General features: G+C 41.5%; 1 pseudogene; it reads left to right on the top strand.

Annotated features, from left to right (window-relative positions):
* The first annotated feature begins 1264 nt into the window (after positions 1-1264).
* Positions 1265-1936, top strand: LOC123941394 (annotated as a pseudogene).
* Positions 1937-23995: the final 22059 nt, after the last annotated feature.

Genomic DNA, 23995 nt, shown 5'->3' on the forward strand with positions numbered 1-23995 from the left:
TGGGGACAGTACTTACGATGGTTCAGATAAGAGATGGTAGCTTGGACTGAGGTAAAGACCAGGGAGCCAGAAAAAGTGGACAATTCTGGATACATTCTGAATATAAAGTCCAGAGGACTTGGTGACCAATTATGCCTAAAAAGTAGACACAAGAAAAAAATTAAAAAGATCAAGGATAACTCACTTTCTGGTGTGCACCACTACGAAGCTACTTACTGGGATGGCAAAACCCAGAAAAAGCAAGATTGTAATGAGAAATAAAGAGTTATGCTCTAGCCACATTGTTCTGGTGATGCCGGCAGCATGCATGTAGAGATGCCAAGTTGGCATTTAGATATGCCTTGTCTTGAGTTGCAGGGTGTGTTGAGGGCTGGAGGTAAACATTCAGGAGTAATCGGAATCCCAGATTTCACCCAAGGACATACTTCTTAAATGTGTTACACATTGAAATGCTTCAAACTCTTGGCCATACCTTAGAAAAGTACAGGTGAAAGATATAGTTTCTGCCCTCAAGATACTCTCAATGCCCTGAGGAAAAGGCAGATACACAGAAAAGTATATCATATCATTTGTCAGTGCTAGGATAGATGGAAGTGTTATGGGGTGCTAACCATGGCCTTGGGCTCTTCTGGTCCTCATTTCTATCACACACACTGTCATAGTACCACCTGTCTTGCCAACAGGGCAATCGGCACATTTCAAAGCAAATGATGTAGATTGAAGTGAATGAAAGACACAGAGACTTGCATTATTATCCCTCTGCAAAGAGGGAGAAAGCTGGCATGAAGAGAGTATTCAAAGACTTTCCAGCAAAATACAGGGCTAAGTTCTGGCTGATAGGACTCAAAGGAGCCTGTCTATCTAATCACTGCAGCAGGAAATGTAATTCTTCACAAAGCCAACGTTGCTATGAGGGAATTTGCATGAGGTCCAAGATAGGATGTAAAAGTTTCTCTGCTGCTGCTGCAGCTGAGTGATAGCTCCTAAAAAACAGGCACGCCATACTTGGTGGCTGTTTCTTTTATACCAGCTCACCTTTGATCCTTAGCAAAAGTTTAACCTTTAAACTTTCCACCAGTGACATCATATTATCCAATTGTGAGAACAAAAAGCCGTGGAGGGAACATGCCCTGTTCAAACTTTGACACTATCCCCTAATAACTGTGGCATGTGACTCTGTCCCTTAGCCTCAGTTTCTGGAATTGTAATATGGTTGTGATAACCATCTTCCAGGTAACTTTAAGGATTTATCAAGACAATGAACATGTTGTGGAATCATGGTGGCAACCAAGAGTGGATCCAGGAAGATGGGGAAGAGAAAGTAGAGAAGTTGGTTCTGGTGGAATTGTCCAGAATTATTGATTCAATCTTTCTATCAAAATGTGAAAATAAATGCAAGATTTGGGGAATTGACACTGAGAGTCCCATTATACAAGTGAGCAGCTGTGTCCTTTCTGGAGAGTATGAAGACACTCTTGGAACCTGTGTTACATTTGAAGCAAATGTTGAACATGGTGATGCAGAAGGCAGTAATAAAATAATGCTAAAATATAAACACCATACAATGAAGAAGTTTAGCATGACAAGCAGTCTTTTGACAGAAAAGAAGGAAGGAGAAGAAAGCCTAGGTGGTGTGAAATGGCCACAAATCAAGGACAATGATTTCTGCTATAGACCCAACATGATTTGTAGCTTTCTGCATGAAAATGAAGATGACGACGTTGTAGCTTGAGCCTCAGATAAATCTTTGGAGTTGGAGGAGCAAGAGATTCAAAGGAAAGATAATTCAAACCTGAGTTATGAACAGGGGAAATCACTGAACTTGGAGGAAGAGAATTCTGGCCCTCTTACTGATATCCCTTCTTTTGAGATGGAAGGTTATTTTTTTTTTATTATTGAAACTCAAGATACTGCCTTGGAAATCACTCTTAGATGAAATATTTCTCATAACTAGTAACAAATTTTTTGGAGTTTTTATATAAAATCGTTGACCGTGTAGATTTCAGTTGTTTACTCTTCTACTAGATTTGTTGGTTATACATGCATTTCTGATTAGGGCACAGTTTAATGCCAGAGTCATGAAGGACCCAACATGAATTAAATTTTTAAAAATCTGGTATAAATGACTATTGGGACTCTTCTCTGGTAAGTCCTTTATTTTTTTTTTTAAGATTTTATTTATTTATTTGACAGAGACCACAAGTAGGCAGAGAGGCAGAAAGAGAGGGGGAAGAAGGCTCCCTGCTGAGCAGAGAGCCCGATGCGGGGCTCGATCCCGTGACCCTGAGATCATGACCTGAGCTGAAGGCAGAGGCTTAACCCACTGAGCCACCCAGGTGCCCCTGATAAGTCCTTTAAATTGAGAGTTTTATTAAGGTAAGCGTATGAGTTTTTTTATGGCAACCATTATAAATTACTGCAAACTTAGTGGCTTAAAATGAAACAAGTGCATTACCTTACAGTTTTGTAAGTCAGCTCTCTGACATGGGCTGGGCCAAAATCAAGGTGCTGGAAGGACTTCATTCTTTTCTGGAGGTCAGGGGTGGGGGACACTCTGTTTCCTTGTTCATCTAGTTGTTGGCAGATTTCAATTCTTTGCCACTGAAGCATCAGTGTCCCATTTTCTCCCTGTCATCTGAGGGCCATTTCCAGCTTCTAGGGACTGCCTACATTCCTTGGCTTATGGTCTTTTTCTCCTCAAAGCCAGTAAATCTTTTTCTCCTCCCAAGATCCTATTTCTGACTCATCTTGCTAATTACCTGACCCAGTATCTGTTCTTTCTTTTTTATTTTGTATCGCAGAATTATTCAGACTAGCCATGTGCCCCTATAGGTGTATATATGTATGTATATGGCCATATGACTAAGTTCTGGTCAGTGACATGGAATTATAAGTGCGGAGTGGTGGATGCTTCTGGAAAATTTCCTTAAACTTTAAAGCATTAAGGGAGATGGGCCACTTTTTTTCCTGCTGGAACATGGATGTGGTGGCCAGAACTTCAGCAGGCTTTCGGACTATAAAGAAACTGTGGAACTAGAATCTGTGAGTGGCAGAGCAACAAGATAGAAGACTGGATCCTGATATGATGCTTCCCTGGATTGCCAAGAATAAAGAAGGTTAATAATAAAAACCCTTTCTTTTTCTCCCTGGTGAAATGACTTCAAGTTTACCTTTTGGCACTGTTTCTCTGGAAATCTGCTAGAGAAGATAATAATAGAATGTCAGCTGTGAAGTCAGGCAATATTGTTTGTGATTAAAAATGACCCCTTATTGGGGCCTCTGGGTGGCTTAGTTGGTTAAGTGTCTGACTTTTGATCTCAGCTCAGCTCTTGATTACAGGGTTATGAGTTCAGGCCCTGCTTTGGGCTCCATGTGGAGCCTACTTAAAAAAAAAAAAAATGACCCCTTATTGTTAAATTGTGTCTGGACCAGGAAGACTACAATAGCTATAAATGCCCTTTGTCAAATATGGACTTTGAACTTACTTAAGCACTGGGTATTGTTTATTTGTTTGTTTGTTTGTTTGTGTTTTGGGGTGGGCTCTGTGCCCAGTGATGGGCTTGGACTCACAGACCTGAGACCAAGAGCCATGTGGTCTACTGACTGAGCCAGCCAGGTGCCCCAAGCACTGTGTTACTTATTACAAAGATTCCTGAAAGCTACACTCATGGCTGTTTCAAGAGATGCTGGCTATTGCAAAGTCTGAAGGTTCTAAGCTAGCCCAGCTTCTGCAGCCCCCCAAACTATCTTGTTCTTACACCTGAACTGACACTGGGGCACCAGACTAAAACCTCCTGTTGAAATAAGGCTCACACCGCTGTTCTGTTTCCTTCCTATGAAGTTAAGTGAGTCTGGTGCTGGGTTCAGTCCTATAGGCCAATAAAGACTACTGGGTCCTGTGAGTGTGAACGTCTTTCCAAACCTGTGACTGCTACTGTTGAGGCCGAGAAGGCAATGCCACTACCTACCTCTGGCCTTTACGTGACAGAAAGAACTTGTCTCTTGTTTAATTCACTCTGTAATAGCCACCCTTAATCCTATTTAATATATTATTCATTTTGAAAAACAGAGAAAAGTATAAGGAAGTGGAATGGAAAATTCTTGAGATTTGTAGTCTTGCTAATAATATTGATCTAGACTAGTATAGTTCTACCTTAAATTGAATATGATAATAAAGTCTTGTATTCCTTTTTAAAATTTATTGATAATTTTCTATTATGTTATGTTACTTAAAGTCTTATATTCTGAAAAGAAAAAAAAAAGACAACGAAAGCACCTAGCATGATCATTGGTAGACATCGAGTGCCCTAAAAGTGGAGGAGAACAATCCCATACGAGTTTATTCCATCTTTACTCACTCAGGGTGGCCATGAGTCAGTTTCTTAATCTGGATATTGCCACCACCTAGCAGAATGGAGGCTGTATATATGTTTGTGGAATGAACAAATGGCATGCAGAATAGCTATATGAAGTCCTTGAAGGACACAATAAGGTACCTCTGGCTAAAAAATGCTTTCCTCTATACGAGAGACCCTTTCCTACAGAGCCCAAATGGTGCCCAGAAGTTGGAGAAATAAATTTTATGATTCACAATCTCAATAGCACCTTTGTTCGAGAAGAGAGACATTGATACTCAATGGGAGAAAAAAGAACAGTTCCCGTCACTATATAATTACCTGGGTTTTCCTCCTCCCCTCTCACTAAAGGCATAGCTTACTTTGACAAAGGGAACACTAAAATCTGCTTCTGCTCTGGCAGATTTAAAAAAAAAATGTCATTTTCAGGTTCCTCTGAACACAATCATCTCATGCAGTAGAGAGAATATTCATTGAAATCAATTCTCTTCACCTTGTAAAAGTTGAGTCACACAAAAAGTCAAGGTTTGCTTAGACTAATATTGCCCACAGCATGTCAGCTGGAACAATTGATCTGTAGGATGTCAGTAACTATTACCAGCAAGAAAGGGCTCCATGGCACCTCTGTTTGAGAAACAATAGGGTAAAAGTAAAAACTTTTAAAGGGTGAAAGTTGAGGAGTTCTGTTACCTGTTGAGTTGTTTCTTCTTCAGTGTGCTAAGAGGCAATGGCAGTCTCCAACAGAGGGTGAATTGTAGCCCAATTCACTTGATTCCTAGAGCATCTTAAAGGATTTGCCATACTTTGAGAAACATTGCCTTACATCAGGGGACAGGACCAGATAACCTTTCCCAGTCCCTCCTGTCCCAGATTAGCTGTTCATTTCCTGCCCTAGAATATTCAACTGGATGCTACCAATAGGTTGAGCATGTTTGCAGACTCTGGAAATGATCTCTGACAATCCCATGACTTCATTTCTTTTTTCATGTAAGGATTCATTAATTCATCAAACATACAATAGAAATCTGCTATAGATCGGGCACTGTGATTAAGGTAGTGATCTCTCTTGGAAAGAAAATGCTCTTCAATTATAGAACTGAGAGAGAGGAGAAGGGATACCCAGGTCAGGATGGAGGATTTTAGAATTAGAGAAAGTCCAAGGAGGTGGGAGGATGTGAAAGAAGAACTTGCAGCAGATGGATAGGTCAGAGTTGCAATCAACTAACATGTATTTATTGAGAGTTTCCTATTACATGTTCTCTTTTAGGTGTCAGGAGCATGATAGTGAACAAGGCACAAGCTTGTCTTTGAAGGGTTAACTCTATGGAGAAAAGAGAAAATTAGATTTTGCTTGATAAACCATTTTGGCTACCATGTGGAAGGGGCAAGACCATGGCTGGGATATAGGCCCAGTGAACTAAATAAAAATCAGAAAGCCCGACCTGGAGCCATCACAGTGGAGATGTTGAGACAAGGATACACCCGGAAAGCTCTTAAGGATACAGAATGGACAAAATGTGATAAATGACTGAATTTAGAGGTTACATAAGAGATACAAATCCAGAACAATCTTTAGGAAATCAGCGTTCAGCAATTAGGTGGAAAGTGGTGCCAGTCCATGAGCGGGTAGACCCTGGAAGGACTGCCCGTGCAAGTGTGTGGGTTCAAGGTGTGTGGAGGCATTCAAAAGATGTCAGACAGGCAGTCAAGGAGTTGGAGATGCAGGTCTCAAGGTCAGAACAGAGGAGGAAGAGGTAGAGATTTGCAAGTCATCAACACAGATATACTAAGTAAGGTCATTAAAGTAACAGGATCATTCAGGAAGAGTGTGTAGAATGGGAATCAAGGAGCTTCCAGAGAAACATTTTCCTACTTCCTACTAACATTGATTTTAGCCCAGTGAGATCCTTTTGAACTTCTGGCCTTGAGAACTATAAGAAAATAAATTCTGTATTGTTTGAAATACTAAGTTTGTGGTGATTTGTTAGAGCAGCAATAGAAAACTAGTAGAGGTAGTCAGAAAGAACCACAATTCAACTTGGGACCAAAAAATGGTGACCCCTAAATGTCCTCTTCTCAGAAGCAAGGCATGGGTCAGTGTGCCTTGACTCCTGTATGCTCACCTACTGAGTACTCAGGGAAAATAAGACTGGTTTCCCATTTTTTGTGGTCTTATGCTAAGCACCTCAGCATAGCACAGAAATTAAGATGGCAGAACTCACATACAGTATAATTGCATTCACATGAAGTTAAAAACAGGCAAAAACCAACTGTTTTTGAACAGTGTGAGAAGTAGAGGGAGGTTTTCATTAGGTAGAAGGAGCAGTGGTTGGGAAGGAACATGTGGGGGTCATCTGGGCATTGGGTACATTCTATTTCTGGACCTGGTGATAGCCATGCTCATAATGTGATAACACAAGGATTCACAGATTTTTTTTTCTGTAAAGGGTCATCTAGAAAATATTTAAGATTTGGAAGCCATATGCATCTGTCTTAACCACTCAGCTCTGTCACTGAAGTTCAAAAGCAGCTACTGACAGGTCATAAATGATGGGTATTACTGTATTCTAATAAAACCTTGTTTACAATACAGATGTATTGGCCCATGAGCCAGTTGGATGAACTCTATGATAGTGTATTGAACTATATATTTATGATCTGTGCACTTCTCCACGTGTGTTTCATTGCACAATTTTTTAAAGTTTAAAATGTAATAAACAAACTATAATAGAGGACGGGATTCTGGATTCAGACTGCCTAGATTCAATTCCTGACCCTTCTGCTCAATTACCCTGTGATACCTGTCTGCTTGACTTCTCTGTCTCCATCTCCTCCTCTACAACCTGGGGACAATAATACTACCCAGTCTGTGAGTATTTTAACTTTGAAAGGAGATTAAATATGTAGTGTTTAAAGCAGTACCTGGTCTATGGGCAGCCTTCAATCAATATTTGCTGTTATTCTTATTGATGCTCATCCCCATTGTATCCATGTTGAGTCACAGAGCAGCAGCTTCATCATTCTCCTGCCACCATCTTTCAGTGGCTCTCTGTGTTCTTCTAGATTTCTTAAATGGGTAGGGGAGGCTCATTCAAGCCTCTAAGTTATACCTCGAGCCACACTGAGGCTCCTGGCAACTTGGAACTCCCTCACCACGCCATGTTCTTCATGCCCCTGTAATTTGGGGAATACTGTTCTAACTACCTGAGATGGCTGTCTTCTTAGCCACTTGGTAATCTCTTACTCTGCTCTTCAAATAAATGCCATCTCCTCTAGGAAGCCTCTGGGTCCTCTGTATCATAGATTACTAACCTCAGAACTTAAACATATGTGTCTATTCTTATTTTTCTCATTCCTATCTCTCTGTGTTGATCAAGAGCCAAGCACACTCTATTCAACCAGTACAGAATGGACTGCATATATGTGTTCCCTTCTGACTGCAAGCTCTTACTCATCCTATCTCCCCAGCCCTTAGCGTAGTACTCAACACTTGGCTAGTGCTCAATCAATATTTGTCGCATGGATGAATGAATTGATCGCTGGAACCAACCCCAAGTCCTGGACATCCCACAGGCAAGTAGAGCCAGATGACAAGAAGCACAGTACCAATCTCAGTGAGCCACATAGAGATTTCCAGCCATCATGAATTCCAGTTACCAAGGGATAATATTATAAGAGTCTTATCTGTATTTTACACCACAGGGGAAATTCTGTGGATGTTACTATAATTATTGCTCAGATTTTCCAGTCATAACAACAAACAAAATACATGCCCACCATTTCCCAAAGAGTCAGTGAGAGACAAATACCCTATTTAGACAATTATATTGCACATCTGCTGTCCACAATTGTCTGTAATGCCCATAGAATCCAAGAACATCACATTAATGCTAAAAAGGACCTCAGAGACCAACTAGTCCACCCCATCATTTTATAGATGGGGAAAATAACATGCAGAGTTCTTTCTTCCAGATCATTTTGCTATGGTGCTTTTTTCCCTGGAATTGATGACATAATATAATTTACAGGTAATATTTTATTTCACTTGTAATCTTACATTTATAGTCTTACAAACATACATACATAGCTGAGGGGGAAATTACAATTATTTGGAAGAAGTGTTGTTATACAGCCAGGATCTAAAGAGAGAAAGTACCCTGGGTACAATTTTGTCACTTGTCAATAGTGGCAGTTCATGACATGGAAATCACTTTCACAGTAATTTCCAAGCAGTGTCCTGATGAGCATAATGCCCACGTCTGAAGGAGAACAGGATGTTGTAGGAATAAATGCATGAATTGTTTTGTTATATCACAAACCATTGATAGAAAGACAACAGGTGTTATCAAGAGTATTCATCATTCTTTGGGGAGTTTCCAGGGGCATCTACAGATGCCTGCTGTTCTGACCAATGCCTACAACTCTGGAACCTTGTTTTTCATATTCTGAACCATCCCAGTGTGTCTCCTTTCCCTGCTGCCATGAAGAAGTCATAAAACCCCAAGTAGGACTGCCATGGGTAATTCTTGAAAAGCAAGAGACAAAACCGGATTGGAAATAAGAACCATGTTCTTCATGCTCTTGTTTTGCTGCTTCATTCATGTCATGTTTCTTTAGTGCCCTGCGTAAACCCTGTATCCTAATCAGACCAAACTTCTTGATTATCCCATTACCTGTTTGATGGTACTCACACACCTCCTGAGGCCTGGAATTTCCTTCTCTTGACCATTTCCCTGGTCAACTTACAATTCAGAAAAATGCATTTCAATTACTTCTCCCTGCAAACAGCACTGTTTCACAGCTTCCAGCAAGTGCCTCATCAGTGCTCCTATCTCAGTTCTGAGACACCACAGGTTACTTAAGACAGGGACTGGGTCCTACACCAGTGTCTAGCACAGTGGCAGGCAGTGCAAGTTTGCCAAATGAATGGATGATGCAGTAAAGTTATGGGAAAAACCAGGTTCAAGTAGGATAAGAGTGGGCAATGACATTATACATTTTGCCCAATCGCTTTTGGGGAACAAAGTGAGCCAGGTTTCTTTATAAATAAATTCGTTGGAATCTTCCATGTCCAAATCTGCTTAGTAAATATCCAAGGGGGTGGTTTTCACTAAGTACCTAGTAAAGATAGACTTCCTAACTTATTTGTCCATGGAATGTTGTGTGTGTGTGTGTGTGTGTGTGTGTGTGTGTGTGCACGTGCATGTGTGATGCTTCTATTATCAACCTCAGAAATTCTGCTCAAGAGATGCAGCTTTATGACTTCTTCAACTGGACCATTTCCTTAAGGGTGAGACCATTACCAGAAATTATGTTGTTAATCAATGGCTAAGTCATAGATCCCACGTGCAGGGCTATGAGTGCAACCACGAGTGGTTAAGTTGAATTAGAATTAAGGTACCTCTAGTCAACTTTGAGGTCAAAACTCCCACAATGAAAATCTTCTGAAGTTCTGCAAAACCTATCTGGACTTCTGACCCAGAGACATCTTGCATATTTTCCTTAAAAATAATTAAGTAAATGGCCATGCCAAGTTGCCTAGCTTTTACTCTTTTCATCTCTAGGTAAGTAACAGGTGCCAGAAATAGCTTCTCACCATTACATTTGTGTGACATATTTCTGGGTGATCTGCATGCAGTATGGTATGGATAAGGAGCAGAAAAACCACCTTGTGAAGCTGGTAATTTTCCCACAAATGATATTTTTGTAGGCATAATATTCTTGCCAATGATTTTATTTATGCATGTTGTGAATCTCCTAGGTATTATATGAATGAATAAGGTAAAAAGGCAATGTGATTCGGAAATTCATCCCCAAACCATTTACTGATCATTTCCTATGTGCCCGTTGTTGAAGGTACAATGGTCCAGTTCTAGAAGCTGAAAAAAAAAATCTATCAAGGAGATTACTGTTCCTCTGCAAAAACAAATCATAATTTAAAAGAAAAGCAGCTATCAAGGAATGTCTTGCAGTTTAAAAAGCCTGGTATATGGTAGATGCTCAATAAATGTTGAGTGAATTAGTAAATGAATGCACAATGGACTAACATGGACAGCATTTGAATGCATGCCTGGATATAGCAGGATAGGGCTACATGAAGAACTGAGAATGGAGAGGGACCTTGCAAATGGGAACCCTCAAATGGATATGTTCTAGATGCATGGGGAGAATAAGTGGAAAGCTTAAGTGAGTAGGGTAGCAGGAGGATAGAGTTTTTAAGGGCAATGACTGGACATGTCTGACAGGAGCATGGAGTTTGGGTTGGGACACAGCTTTCATGTTGGACAGTTACACTGGGAAAAGATTTAGAAGAACATTAAATGCCATGTTACGGACCCAAAATTTTATCCTGAAGGTAAAAGGAAACACAGAAAGAAGCTTTGACCTAAGGAGTGGTAGATGAAGGTTTGTTTTTTGGAAGAAAGATGCCTTATCATGGATCACAAGGATGGAAATATCCATTGGTTAAATATTGAATGAAAGGACCCCTCTCAAATCAGAAGTTCTTGGGGATACAGGTACAGGCCAGTGCTTCAGGATTCTGTACAGGCAAGGAATTGAGTAGAAAATGCTGGAGAGCAGCAACTCTGACATAAGACAGACCGATTTTTCAGTCTCTACCGCTTAAGAGCTGTGAGATTTAAGGCAAGTTACTTAACCTTGCCAAACCTCAATTTCCTCCACTGCAAAATGGGAATAAGGTTGATGGTCAGGATTAAAATAGACGATGAATGTCAGCCGTTTACAAAGTACCTGATCCGTAGTAAATAGTCAAAACTTGATCTATTAACATAAAACTTGAAATCTCAATTGACATCTCATCCTCTCAAATGGCTCTTGTAAGAAGATAATGGATTAGTGAATCAGCTTTAAAGATGTTAATCCCTCAATCTCCCTTCCTGTGAGATTCTAGAACATGTGTTGAGGGAACGTTGAAAGTCAGAATTAATATTTGGTTTCTTTCATTAATAGTTTTGCTGTATTTGAGCACCCATAATTGTATGCTGCAGGGATTTAAGTTTTTGTGACATCAAAGTCCTATTTGTGCCCAGCCTACTTCCTGGTATCTTAACTCAGTTTCCATTTCTTGGTGATGAAAGTTAGAGAAAGACAATGCCAACTCATTCTCAATGTCCTGCTTTAGACACTTGTCCAAAGTCACACAGCCACCAGCTAATGAAGAAGCAGGTCCTCGAATGTAAGTTTTCCCTTTCCCAGACTGGTGTCTACTCACATCCACAAAATGGCTTTTTCACCCCTACTAAAGTGTGCCAACCAAGCAGTGATACTAATATGAGAACAGGTACTGAAGCAGCCCCTTGAAGAGGTACAGGAACGCATAGGTGCTTCCTGGCATGTGGCAAATATGTAGTGTTCACTTTCCAAATGAGTCAGATACACATTCTTATGGCTTCATTCCATTTTTGCATTAAATACAAAAAATCTTATACAGCAACCCACATGCAAATGTTCAAAATGGTGCTTTTCAGCTTGCAACGTCTTTCCTGAACCTTCTAATCAAACAACCGGAATTGGTGTGGAAACAGCATAGAAAGCTTTTGTAATTTTGTATCAGAAATTTCCAGGCTGTGTGCCACCTCGTCAGGGGATCTCATCCTGAAATCAGGACTTCCCCAGCTGACACCGAGACTTTGCTCTGAAAGGACAGCCCCATGTTGCAGATTATATGCCTAAATATAGAACATATAGGTGCATCCCTCTCGATCCCTATTAGCTGAAGTCATCAAACACGGGCCCAAAGTAACACTCAATGAGTTGGTCTTGGTTTGGAGTCAGAAGTTACGTCTGGCCTCATGACTTTGCAACTGCCCATAAAAATTAGGAATTATTCCATAAATAGAATGCTATTTTATGAAGGTCTCATGATGCTGTTACTGACACTCAACACTGAAGCTAGTTCAAAGTGCACCTCCTACTTCAAAACTCAACTTAAAAGCCCTCTTGGTAAGAAATTCCCTGCCTAGCCCCTTTGTTCCTAAACTGCTCTGCAAGTACTCCTCCATTCTAATAGTTTGCATGTTTTACTGTGTGTTGATGTGTTAACACATTGCTACCACCCAAAACTGTAGTTCATGTGGAGGTAGGAATTGTCAAATTCTCTTTTCTGGAGGCCAAGGGGCATCCAGCTTTGGGGAAGTCCCCGCTCTTTGGGTGGGGGAGCAGATGAGGCAGTTAGCCATAGTGGACACTGCACAAAGTATAAGTGGATGAATGCACATCAGACCTAAAGAGGGTCACCACAACAGTACTAAGGTCCAAACAGCATCAGTGCTAGTTCTAAAAAGGAGTGCAAATCTGGAGGGAAAAAGATAGGAGTAGATGTAGAAGATAAGTGAAGTGGAAGGTAGGAAAGTGAAGTATGAAGTGGAATGAGGTAGAAAAGCTAGGACAGAGGCAGGATAGGTGGGAGAACAGGAGAACTTTTCTAGGGACTGTAAGCTCTCGTGTGATGGCTTAGAGGCCAATGTAAAGGAGAGGTTGGACTGAAGACATCACTTTCTACATCTCTTGCTCTCGACACACTGCCCAAAACAAAGCAGTTGCTGATAACTGTTTAACAAATAAACGAAATAATCGTAGAGTCTTATAAAGAGCTGATCTACATATTTCAATCATCTGTGTCTCAAAGAATAATTTGGTCATCCTCTCTTTTAGCATTTTTCATAGGCTGACTTGTTTGCAAGTTAATGAGTCCCCCCACCCCAATCAATGATTATCCCAAAGGAACAGTCACAAAATCCTAGCAGAAATCAGACTATCCTGCACAGGGTAAGCGCTCCTTAAATGCCTGTGGGTTTGCATGGAATAACAAATTTAGATGAATTGCTTTTCAACACAAATTGGTTTAGTAGCCCCCCAAAAAAGAGTTTAGTTTCAGATGAAGGGTAAAAATAGACACATAAAAAATGAATAAGGGGCACCTGGGTGGCTCAGTGGGTTTAAGCCTCTGCCTTCAGCTCAGGTCATCATCCCAGGGTCCTGGGATCGAGCCCCGCGTCGGGCTCTCTGCTCAGCGGGGAGCCTGCTTCCTCCTCTCTCTCTGTCTGCTTCTCTGCCTACTTGTGATCTCTGTCTGTCAAATAAACAAAATATTTTAAAAAAATGAATAAGCACATGAAATGATCCTCAACATCACTAGCCATTAGGGAAATGCAAATAAAAATCACAATGAGACTTCATATCATTAACATGAATATTATAAAGACAAAAATGAAGACCAAAAAGAAAAAAAATCCAAAAAATAACAAGTGTTAGTGAGGATGCAGAAAATTAGAACTCTGTACCTTACCAATGGGAACATAAAATGGCATAGCTGTTGTGGAAAACAGTACGGTGATTTCTCAAAAAGTTAAAAATAGAATTACCGTAGGAACCAACAATTCCACTCCTGGGTATATACCCAAAAGAACTGAAAACAAGAACTTGAAGAGGTATTTGTAACACGTGTTCATAGCAGCATTATTTGTGATAACCAAAAGGTGGAAATAGTAACCCAAGTGTCGATCAACAGAAAAATGCATAAACAAAGTGAGGCGAACATACGATGGGATATTATTCAGCCCTAAAATGGAAAGAAATTCTGACACATGCTACAACATGGATGAACCTTATAGATCTTACATTAAGTTAAAGAAGCCACTAAAGAAGTCCACTAAAGGACAAGTATTGTATGAGTCTACTTATTTGAGGTACCCAAGGTATTCAAATTCCTAGAGACAGAAAGCAGGTTTTCAGGGGTGGAAATAGTAAAGAATAATGAGTTATTGTTTAATGGTACAGACTTTCAGTTTCAGAAGATGACAAAAGTTCCAGAGATGGATGATGGTGATGCTTGTACAACAATGTGAATGTACTTAATGCCCTTGAACTACACACTTAAAAATACCTAAAATGGTAATTTTATGTTATGTGCTTTTTACCATAATAAATATGTATATCCTATTAGTAAGATTTTATTTTTAACAAATTATTTAGACCTTTATTTTATTTTTAATTTTATTTTTTCAGTGTTCCAAGATTCATTGTTTATGTACCACACCCAGTGCCCCATGTCATACGTGCCCTCCTTAATACCCACCACCAGGTGAGATTTTAAAAAATTGATTAATCACTTTCACTTCCTAGAGGTTTACCATTTTAGATATCTCTCTTTTTATCAATTTTAGAAAAAAAAAAAAAGGACTAATGAGCACCAAAAAACATACAACCACACACACATACATACACACAAACGCCTCAACCACAAACACACACAACAGTATTTTATAGCAAGGGTTTTTTTGTAAGCCAGATTGCTGACTCTAGTAATAAAAGCTAGAACAACATACCTCCAAGTCCTCTCAAGGAGTTAGCTCCCAAGCGAGCAGGCAGGCTCTAGTCCCTCTCCATTGCAAAGGACTTACTCCTTCAGCCCCTTCCACATCCTTTGAGAATCATGGACTCAAAGCAGAAATAAGACTTTCTGTGAAGTATTCTGGTCTCTGAGAGAAAAGAGAAGTTTCTCTTCCTCTCTTATAATAGACTCTCCTTCAGTCAAACTCGCTCACAAGCAAAGGGAAGGTAGAGAAACCTCTTACAGCTCACCTGCCCACACAGAATCTTGATGGACGTTGCACATATCACCATGGCAATTAGACATCCGGCTCTGCCTCCAGACAATCCTGGATAGTGGGCCCAGATCCTTGGTTCAGATCTACCCAAGAATTCAGAGAAGATCTGTGCTTTTGATCAGCAGTTTTAATGAACAAATAAATCAGCACACAGAACTGGAGACTGGAAAGAAGGGCCCTTCAGTCCCTGGTTCCTTCAGAGGTTTCCCCCTCTCCTTACCAACACTGTCACCTATCCTGCAAGGCCCACTCCAAGTGTCACCTTGTCCCTGAGCCCTTCTCCCAATTACTCAAGTCCTTGGGGATTTCTTCTCTCTTAATTCCTCAATAATGGACCTAGATGTCCTTCAGAAAGAAGGTTTATAAGATAGAGTCTCTTTACACCTTTTTTTTTGAGTCCTTGCACTATGTGGTGTTTGGTCCTCAATTACACAGTGATGTTGTGATTGAAGCTTACTGCCCTGTCTTCTTTTCCCCACCCACTCGACACCAACTGCATCACAGGATATTCTCAGGAATTGGTTAAGCTACTGAAGTGCTTCAACTATAGCTTTATTGGGTAGAAAGACAATCTCTGCAATAACATTGTCTTTCAGCAGATCTTGGTACATAATAAATGCACAGTAAATGTCTGTGAACTGGCCATCTTGTGAAAGCCAGAAGTAGTAGTAGCTCTCAATATCTCTTCTGAGTCCATTAATCAAGTAAGAGGCAAAAGAAGGATTCTCAGGAGCCAGCCCCCAAAGTGGAGGGGATTCATGGGCTCCTCCGAGGGTCAGAATTGTAGGTGACTTTGACATAATTGACCAACACAGTCTCTATTCAAAAAGGAAAATTAAGTCCAAAGAAAGACAATGGTTGGTCCAAGGTCACACAATGAGTTAGTGAAAGCCCTAAGCCCGGAGCCTAAGTCTCAACCATGGGATAGGTGAAGAATCTACACAAAGAGTTGCAAATAGTCCATTTGAAAATGTCTTTCTTTGATGTCAGAGAAAATTTCTCACTGAGATTATCACTGGGGACATTGTACATTGACAAGGCTACATCCTACCTTTTACAAAGTTTCCATCTAAAATCATTGTAATTCCAGAAATACAATATGTTCAAAAGTCACAGAAAGTGGAAGAGAAGAGGAGACCACCCATCTTCCACAGTATGGTATGGTAATTTCACTCCCTTACAAATTATTAAAAATATATCTCTTATTGATTATGCTGAGTGAAATAAGTCAAGCAGAGAGAGTCAAGTATCATATGGTTTCACTTATTTGTGGAGCATAACAAATAACATGGAGGACATAGGAAGATGGAGAGGAGATGGGAGTTGAGGGAAATTGGAAGGGGAGGTGAATCATGAGAGACTATGGACTCTGAAAAATAATCTGAGGGTTTTGAAGGGGTTGGGGGTGGGAGGTTGGGGAACCAGGTGGTGGGTAATAGGGAGGGCACATATTGCATGGAGCACTGGGTGTGGTGCAAAAACAATGAATTCTGTTATGCTGAAAAGAAATTTTAAAAAATGCAAAAAAAAAAATATATATATATATATATATCTTATTCAAGTGACTTCTACTGAGCACCTATGAGATGCCAAGTGCCATGTTAGGTCAGGGGATCCAGCGATGAATTAGGCAAGGTCTCTGCCCTTGAGAAGTGCTGAAGATAGGCAAACAAACAAGTAATCTCTAATCAACTGTGGTAGGCACCATGACAGATGTTTATAACGTGCCTCAAATTTTTTCAGGCAAGCAGAGAGGAGGCATAAAATAAATATTTGTTGAATGAATGAATGGACTAATTAATTAGACTTTGCTTGAGTTGTTTAGGGAAAGCTTTATAGAAGATTTACATTGACCCTCGGTTTTTATTCATTCATTCAATGATCATTTATCCAGATATTGAGCCCATGATTTGTGACTAGGCACTGTGATAAGCTCCGGATACAGGGATGAATAAAGCAAGGTCCTTGAATTTAATTATGGATCAGTGTAACAACTAACATTTTATTCTAGATGTCTTGTTCTAATCTCTGTGTGTTCCATTAAAATGTCAGTTCTCTGAAGACAGGATCATTCTCTTTCTCTCTGCCATATTTGAAACACCTAGAACAGCACCTAGAACCCAGTAACCCTTTCATAAACACTGAATGAGTGACTGAATGAGCAGGTGGGTAGTACATTGACAATCCTGTGGCACCACAGAGGAGCAGCATCTTGTCAGCAACATCTCAGGAGCACACAGAGGAAGAAGAATCTAAGAAAGAAGAGAGAAGGATCAGGTAGGAAGAGTGCATCATCGTAAGAGCCAATGGAGGGGAGAGCTTCCAAAAGGAAGAAGTGATTGACTTGTCTTCCTCCAAGATCATTGTTGATGAACCCCCTTGGGCCCCAGGACCAGGACATAGATGGGACAAGCCTGGAACCTCCGGCATGAACTCTGAGGAAGCACTGTCAGCGTCTTTCCAGTGTAGAGTCAGCACCTGAAAGCAGCACCTCCTCAAATTCTGTGTCCTCCATGACTCACTCACCCCAGCCCATTTTGCTCAACACTGGGCTAGGTGCTAGGGCTCTAACTGTCAATAAAACACAGTCCCTGGCCTCAAGAAATGCAAGATCTAATCGGTAGACAGACATAAGTGATTGCAATGATTATAATGCAGAAGGTGAGTTCTAAAGGTATAAGCAGAAGGAGCACGGGGAAATCAGGCAAAGAGGATCTCCGTCAAAGCATGGGCTCAGAAAATGGGCTAAGTGCTTGACCTGAGACTATGGGACAATCACAAACTCACAGAAGGAGAGAGAGGAACAACATTCTGGGCGAAGGACTGGCATCCGCAAAGACAAGGTGGCTTGGAAGTACATAAAGTGTTTTGACGTGGTGATGTGTGATAGCTGCAAGGGAAGGGAGACAGGCAATATGTGAGGTTAGGAATGTGGGCTCCCATTATGTGTCCTTGTGGACCAGAACTCCATCCTTATTTGTACAGTTATATTAGTATCTGGGGCAGTTTTCCTTGGAAATAGGGTGCTGCCTAAATTAATTGGGAGGCCATCAATCTGTTGGTCCTGCCCAGTCCTGGCCTCCCAGCGAACAGGGAGGAGGCCCCAACTGAGCCTTTGCTGCAGTCAGATGTATTTTTAGCCCCAGCAGAAAATAACAGCAGTGTGCATTTAATAAAAATATCAAGCCCTGGGAATGATCTAGTGCCAGTGCTGGAGCAATCAGGGACAGAATATGTTTCCAATTGAATTACTACTGTGGTCATAGTTATAAAAAGAGAGAGGGAGGAGAAAAATGTTAGGCTGGTCAGTTTCTCGGGAGCATTTCATCTCAGTTCGCTCTAATGTTAACGTGGGAAGACACATGAGCCAACTCTGCCCTTAGGAGTTATTTCAGGGACTGGCCAATACCGCAGCGTGCAGGCAAGGCTGGGCAGCCCTGCTGCCTGAAGTTTCCTTCTTTTCTGTCTTCTTCCCTCCCACCTCCCCCTCTGAGTTTTGGCTTCCGCTTGTTCTGCTCACAAGCTGATGAGGCACAGTGTGAATAATTACGATGAGGGTAAATTTAGATTCTGACGAGGCTGAGGGATGTGGGCTCGGAAGCTGGGCTCCAAGAGCAGAGGAGCTACTGTAACACCAGAGAGAGCCTCAGGGGTCCTGAGCACTGCCCTTTCCCATTTTGCTTCCAGAAAATGAAGACTCCTTTGCTGAGATTGTCCCAATCTAATCACCATTTCACTCTGTCGGTCCCCTCACACCCTTCACCATGTCCTCTAGTAAAATATCATGGTTACTCACCAACACCTGTGGGGGCTTCCTTTGTGCCAGGCACTGGCTGAGTGATTACAGACATTATGTCCTTTCATCCTCACACTGACATTAAAAAACAGAAAGCATGAGCTCTTGGCTGCTGGGGAGGAGGATGGAATTAGGACAGATTCAGTCACTTTCCAAAGGTCACCTTGCTAATAAGTGGGAGAACCTGGATTTGGGTTCATTTGAAAACTCATCTCCTGCTCTGCCCATGGTGTGACCCTGAGCTCCCAAACTGACCCACTTCTCTGAACACTGGGCAGCTTCACAACCCTATGTGTTACGCAGGCTGCTCACTCCCTGACATACCCTCCCACCCATTTTCCTAGAATTATCTCCTAGAACATCTTACTTTTTGTCCACATCCCTGTGGTATGTTTCACCCTTAGTATTCGTTACAATCACTATTATATATTCAAGTCATATTGTATGCCAGATATTATTCTAAGTGCTTTACCTGTATCATCTGATTTAATTACTGCAACATTCTTACAACAAAGTTACTATTATAATACCTTTTTCATAGAAGGGAAACTGATGCCTAGCAAGATTCTCGGACTCACCCAAGCTTACAGTGCTGGTAAGTGGTAGAACTGGAAAAATAACTCTCCTTAATTGAGTAATTACCATGTGACAGTCACTGGACTTAGCCCTGGACGCTATCATAACACGTAATCTTCACACCAATTGTGAGGTAGCATTTTTAACCCATTTTACAGGTATGAAGGCTCAGGCTCGGGAGAAATTCCAAGTAACTTGACCAAGGTCACAGAGCCAGGATGGGAGCTCAGGTCTGAGAAACATCCACACCCCTTGCTCTTATGCATAGCACTGAGTTGCTTCCTTATCTGTCCTCTAAAGGAAGTGCCCCTGCTTCAGAGAGAAGGCCATGCGTTATTCCTCTCCCACTCCTGGCACTGGTGCCCTGGTGCACAATGGGACTGCAGTAAGTGTCAGATAAGAGAATGAATAAACCCAGGGCATTAGCAGCCCATTTTGAACATGATGTGTTAAAATGCACTGGGAGGAAAAAGGAAGAGTGGACAAGCTTGTGAAGGAGAGTCTTAAGACAGAGGACACTCTCAGGGCATGCAATTCCTGCCGGCTATTCCAGGCTGTCACATCAGAGTCACATGAGAAGAGGTCCAACTCTGTCCCCCTGGGGTCTGTCACTCCCTTTCCCCACCCTGCCAGAGCTGACAGACTGTCACAAGACCCTGACTTCAGGCCCAGGCTGTCTGTAGCATGTGATGATAATGGCCGCCGCTCTTGGTTCTTCTCAGTGCTTCCTGGTGTCCAGCTGCCCATACAGCTATTCCTCCCAGTGCCCCTTCCCAGCTGCTCTGCATCTTGTCTGTGGTCAGAAAGCCATAAGGCCTTTTGGAATAAAAGGTCAAAGAGCTGAATATGGAATTGCCCAGGGAGCTCCCAAGAGCAGATGGTGGCATCCCCAAATACATCCCCAAATACATGCCTCTTCCTCACACCTGTCAGGTTTTACCTTTCCTGCCTCTCTGCTAGGAGAGCTGTGTAGAGAAGCCTCTGAGCCAAAGATAGCTGGATTCCAAACCTGCCTCTGTCACTGCTTAGTCAGTAGATCCTGGACAAGTCATTAATCTCAATGAGCCTCCACGTCCCCATCAGTAAAATGGGTATAACATCTCCGAATTACAAACTGCTCAGACTGTCAGATGACTTCACAAATGAGAGGTAGGAGAGTACGAAGTTTAAGAAATGCTCTTTGCAGTAAAGGTAGAACTTCAGATCCACCTCAGGTGACCCACTGCCCCAGTATGTCCAGGACTGAGAGATTTCCAGGACGTGAGACTGAGTGAGAAGCCTGGGAAATTTCAAGACAAACCAGCAGGAGTTGGTTGCCCCAGTCATCTACCACACAATAAAATGGGATAATAAGTGCTTCTTCCTTACAGGATGGCCACGGGATTCTGTAAAAATGCACGTACAGTGCATGTTCTCATTTGCTTCTGTTCACTACACCCACCCCTCCCTCCCCGGGTCTACCCATTGATCACGGTGCTGTTTTCTAAACAAGGGGTTGAGTCATACTATTCAACCCGGCAGATGATAGCTAAAGGAAAACCACATGGCCCTTGCTAAAACCTGAGAAGTTCTCCTCCCGGGATGAGTGACTGCTGAGTGGTCCCCAGGTGTCCCCACAGACAGATTTCTGTGATGCTAAAGTTAAGCTGACTTCACTCACCTGCTTCACGCCAATCTGGTATTTTGCAGCTGTTGGCTGGGAGAACGCTCACTTCATGGAATGACTTGGGCCTTGAGCTGAGAGAATAAAAACCATAAACCAGTCGGCCTTTCAAGTTGCTCCCAAGAAAGATGGGTGGTAATATGGCATCACTCATGGGTAGAATTCATGTCATCCATCCGGCTAGAAACGGACGACCAAGAGGCCCAGTGCCTCGCACATAGAAAAAGCTCAAGAAGACCATCCTTAAATATGTTGACTTTGAACTTTTATTGACAACCTCATTTGAAATAATAAGGATTTTAGTATATGTGCTGCCGAAGCGAGCACTGAAATAATAAAGATTAATCATACTCTTATTTCAAATGTATCTGCCACAGATATCTTTTATTAACATATCTTTTCTCCAGATGGTCAGAGGACAGCCCAGAAAGCCCTTACTTTAAAATCACGACACCCGCTTACAAATTCCCATTCCACCCCTCACCTCCACACACTACCCTTGTTTTATGTTAGCTTTGTGACCTCATATAAGTCACTTACCCTCTGACCCTCAGTTTCTTCCCTGTAAAGTGGAAACAATAATGTTTGCTCACCTAACCTCCCAGGACTTCCTTAGGACCAAAAATCCTCAGTGTGGTAATCCTAGACACATGTTGTCCTGGCTACACATGTTGGAGCCATTTATCGCTAACCATATTTCCTACTCATACCAGCAGTTTCATCAAGAGCTCACCTCCTCCACCTTTACTTCTGTCTTCCATATGCACCTAAAGTCAGTCAGAAAGGCCATAGGACAAGAATAGAAGGTGGGATCTATGGATCAGACAGGCTGGGTTCCACTCTAAGTTCCATCACTTATTGGCCACTTGCCTGAGTCTACCTTGTCTGTAGAATGAAGATTGTAACATCTATCTTATGGAGTGTGAGCCATCCCACTAAAGATGGGCTCCCAGCAGAACCAAGGTTCCAACCAGAACTGTAGCCCCCCCCAAAGCAGTGATGTGCACTTGAGCAGGTTAACTCCATAAGACTGATGGAATAATTCAGGAACCTCATTGCCATTTCCTAGGCAAGCAACTCCTGTGTGGTGGAACCTTGATTTTGACCTCATATTGAATATATGCATTAATTATCTCCTACATGCTTAGCACATTGCAACGCATCAGAATGGATAAAAAGATGTGGCAAGCACAAAGTGTACTGCTACTGTAAAGCTTAGGATCTAACTGGGAAATTAAGTACATAGAGAATATGTATACTTAAGCTAGGGAACAACCCCAAGGAACTCTGAACCATAGAAGGATAAGATCTAGAATATTCTCTGAGGTCAACTTTCCAGATGAAGAAATTAAGATAAATACCTTGCTTTGATGACTAGTACATCCTGCAGCCAACATAAGCAAACATGACAGAAAGAGAATAATGATAAAAAAAATAATAAATAATCACAGTCACAGTAGTTGACACCTATGGCAGGCCCATCATGTGCTAAGCATTGCATTTAACTATTTGGACTACCATAGCTCTTTTAAGCCCCACAGCAATCTTCACGGGCTCTGTTTAAACACATAAGAATGGAATCTCAAAACACTCTTCTGAGTAAAAGAAGCTTATACAAAAAAGAACATACAGTATGATTCACTTTCTGCAAAGCTCTGGATTAGGACAACCTAATCGATAGAGTAAGAACATAAAAGCTGTGCTTGTTTGCAATATGGATCAGGGTGGGAGCAAGGATTGACAGACTCGAAAGAACTTTTGGGGGACCTGGTAATGTTCTATATCTTATAAGGGGTTCTTGTTATGCAAGTTCATGAATCTGTCAAGATCAGCAATGGTAGAGGTAAGATTTGTACATCTTAGCATAGGTTCCCCAAAACAGAAACAAATATTTAATTCTAGATAAGGATAAAAATGCTGAAATACTGATGGGAGAGTGTTCTGATATCTGCAGCTTACTTTAAATTTAAAAAAAAAAAGTAGATTGATGAGTGGATAGATCCGTGGATAAATATGTAGTAATGTAAGTAAGTTATAGCGAAATGATTACAGTAGAGTCTTGGTGATCAGCATGTGACTGTGTTCAACTTTTCTATATGTTTGAACAATTTCATAATGAATTAAGTGGGGGGGTAGTAAATCCACAGAAGCATACATAACAAATTCTCATCCAAGTTATCTCAAGGAAATAAATGCAGTGAGGTGTTCTCCTATTGCTAAAGTGCTGGCATTGTTTAAGTTTGGGTCTGAAATGGCTGAAAAGCACAAAAATCTGGATCAGCAGGAATATTTCAGAACGTTCCTTCTGAGGAAAACTGGAGTCCTCTCTGAAGGAGGAGCAATGTCTCACCCTTGCTGAGTCCTTCCTGAGCTGAGATCCAGGGGTGCTAGAGAATGAAAGTCAAATACATGTGACAAAGGATTCAGGTGCCCAGGGGGAGGCTGACATCACCAGAGGCTCATCTCTTAGATTATCAGAATGACCTGTTTGCCCAACCTGGAAAGGAGGAGGCAGCCGAAGGCTCCCTAAGTCAGCAGATGAGAAATTCGGTTCTGGCAAATGATGACTCCATTCTCCAATGTGATCATATTTAGTCTTCCAGCTAGCTTTTATTTGGTTATTTATGTTCACTAATCTGGTCTGGTCTCTGGGTAGCTCAGCCCTTGCAGGGCCTTTGTTCTGAATGATGTAATTGGCCTTGTTTTCTTAAAACTAGAGCTATCAGGGGTGCCTGGGTGGCTCAGCCATCATTAAGTGTCTGCCTTCGACTCGGGTCATGATCTCAGGGTCCTGGGATCGAGACCCACATTGGGCTCCTTGCTCCATGGGAAGCCTGCTTTTCCCTCTCCCACTCCCCCTGCTTGTGTTCCCACTCTCACTGTGTCTCTCTGTGTCAAATAAATTAATAAACTCTAAAAAAATAAAATAAAATAAATTTTAAAATTTTAAAATTAAAAAAACAAGACCTATTAG

Source organism: Meles meles, chromosome 1 (genome assembly GCF_922984935.1).
Source record: "Meles meles chromosome 1, mMelMel3.1 paternal haplotype, whole genome shotgun sequence".
Taxonomy (NCBI): Eukaryota; Metazoa; Chordata; class Mammalia; order Carnivora; family Mustelidae; genus Meles; species Meles meles.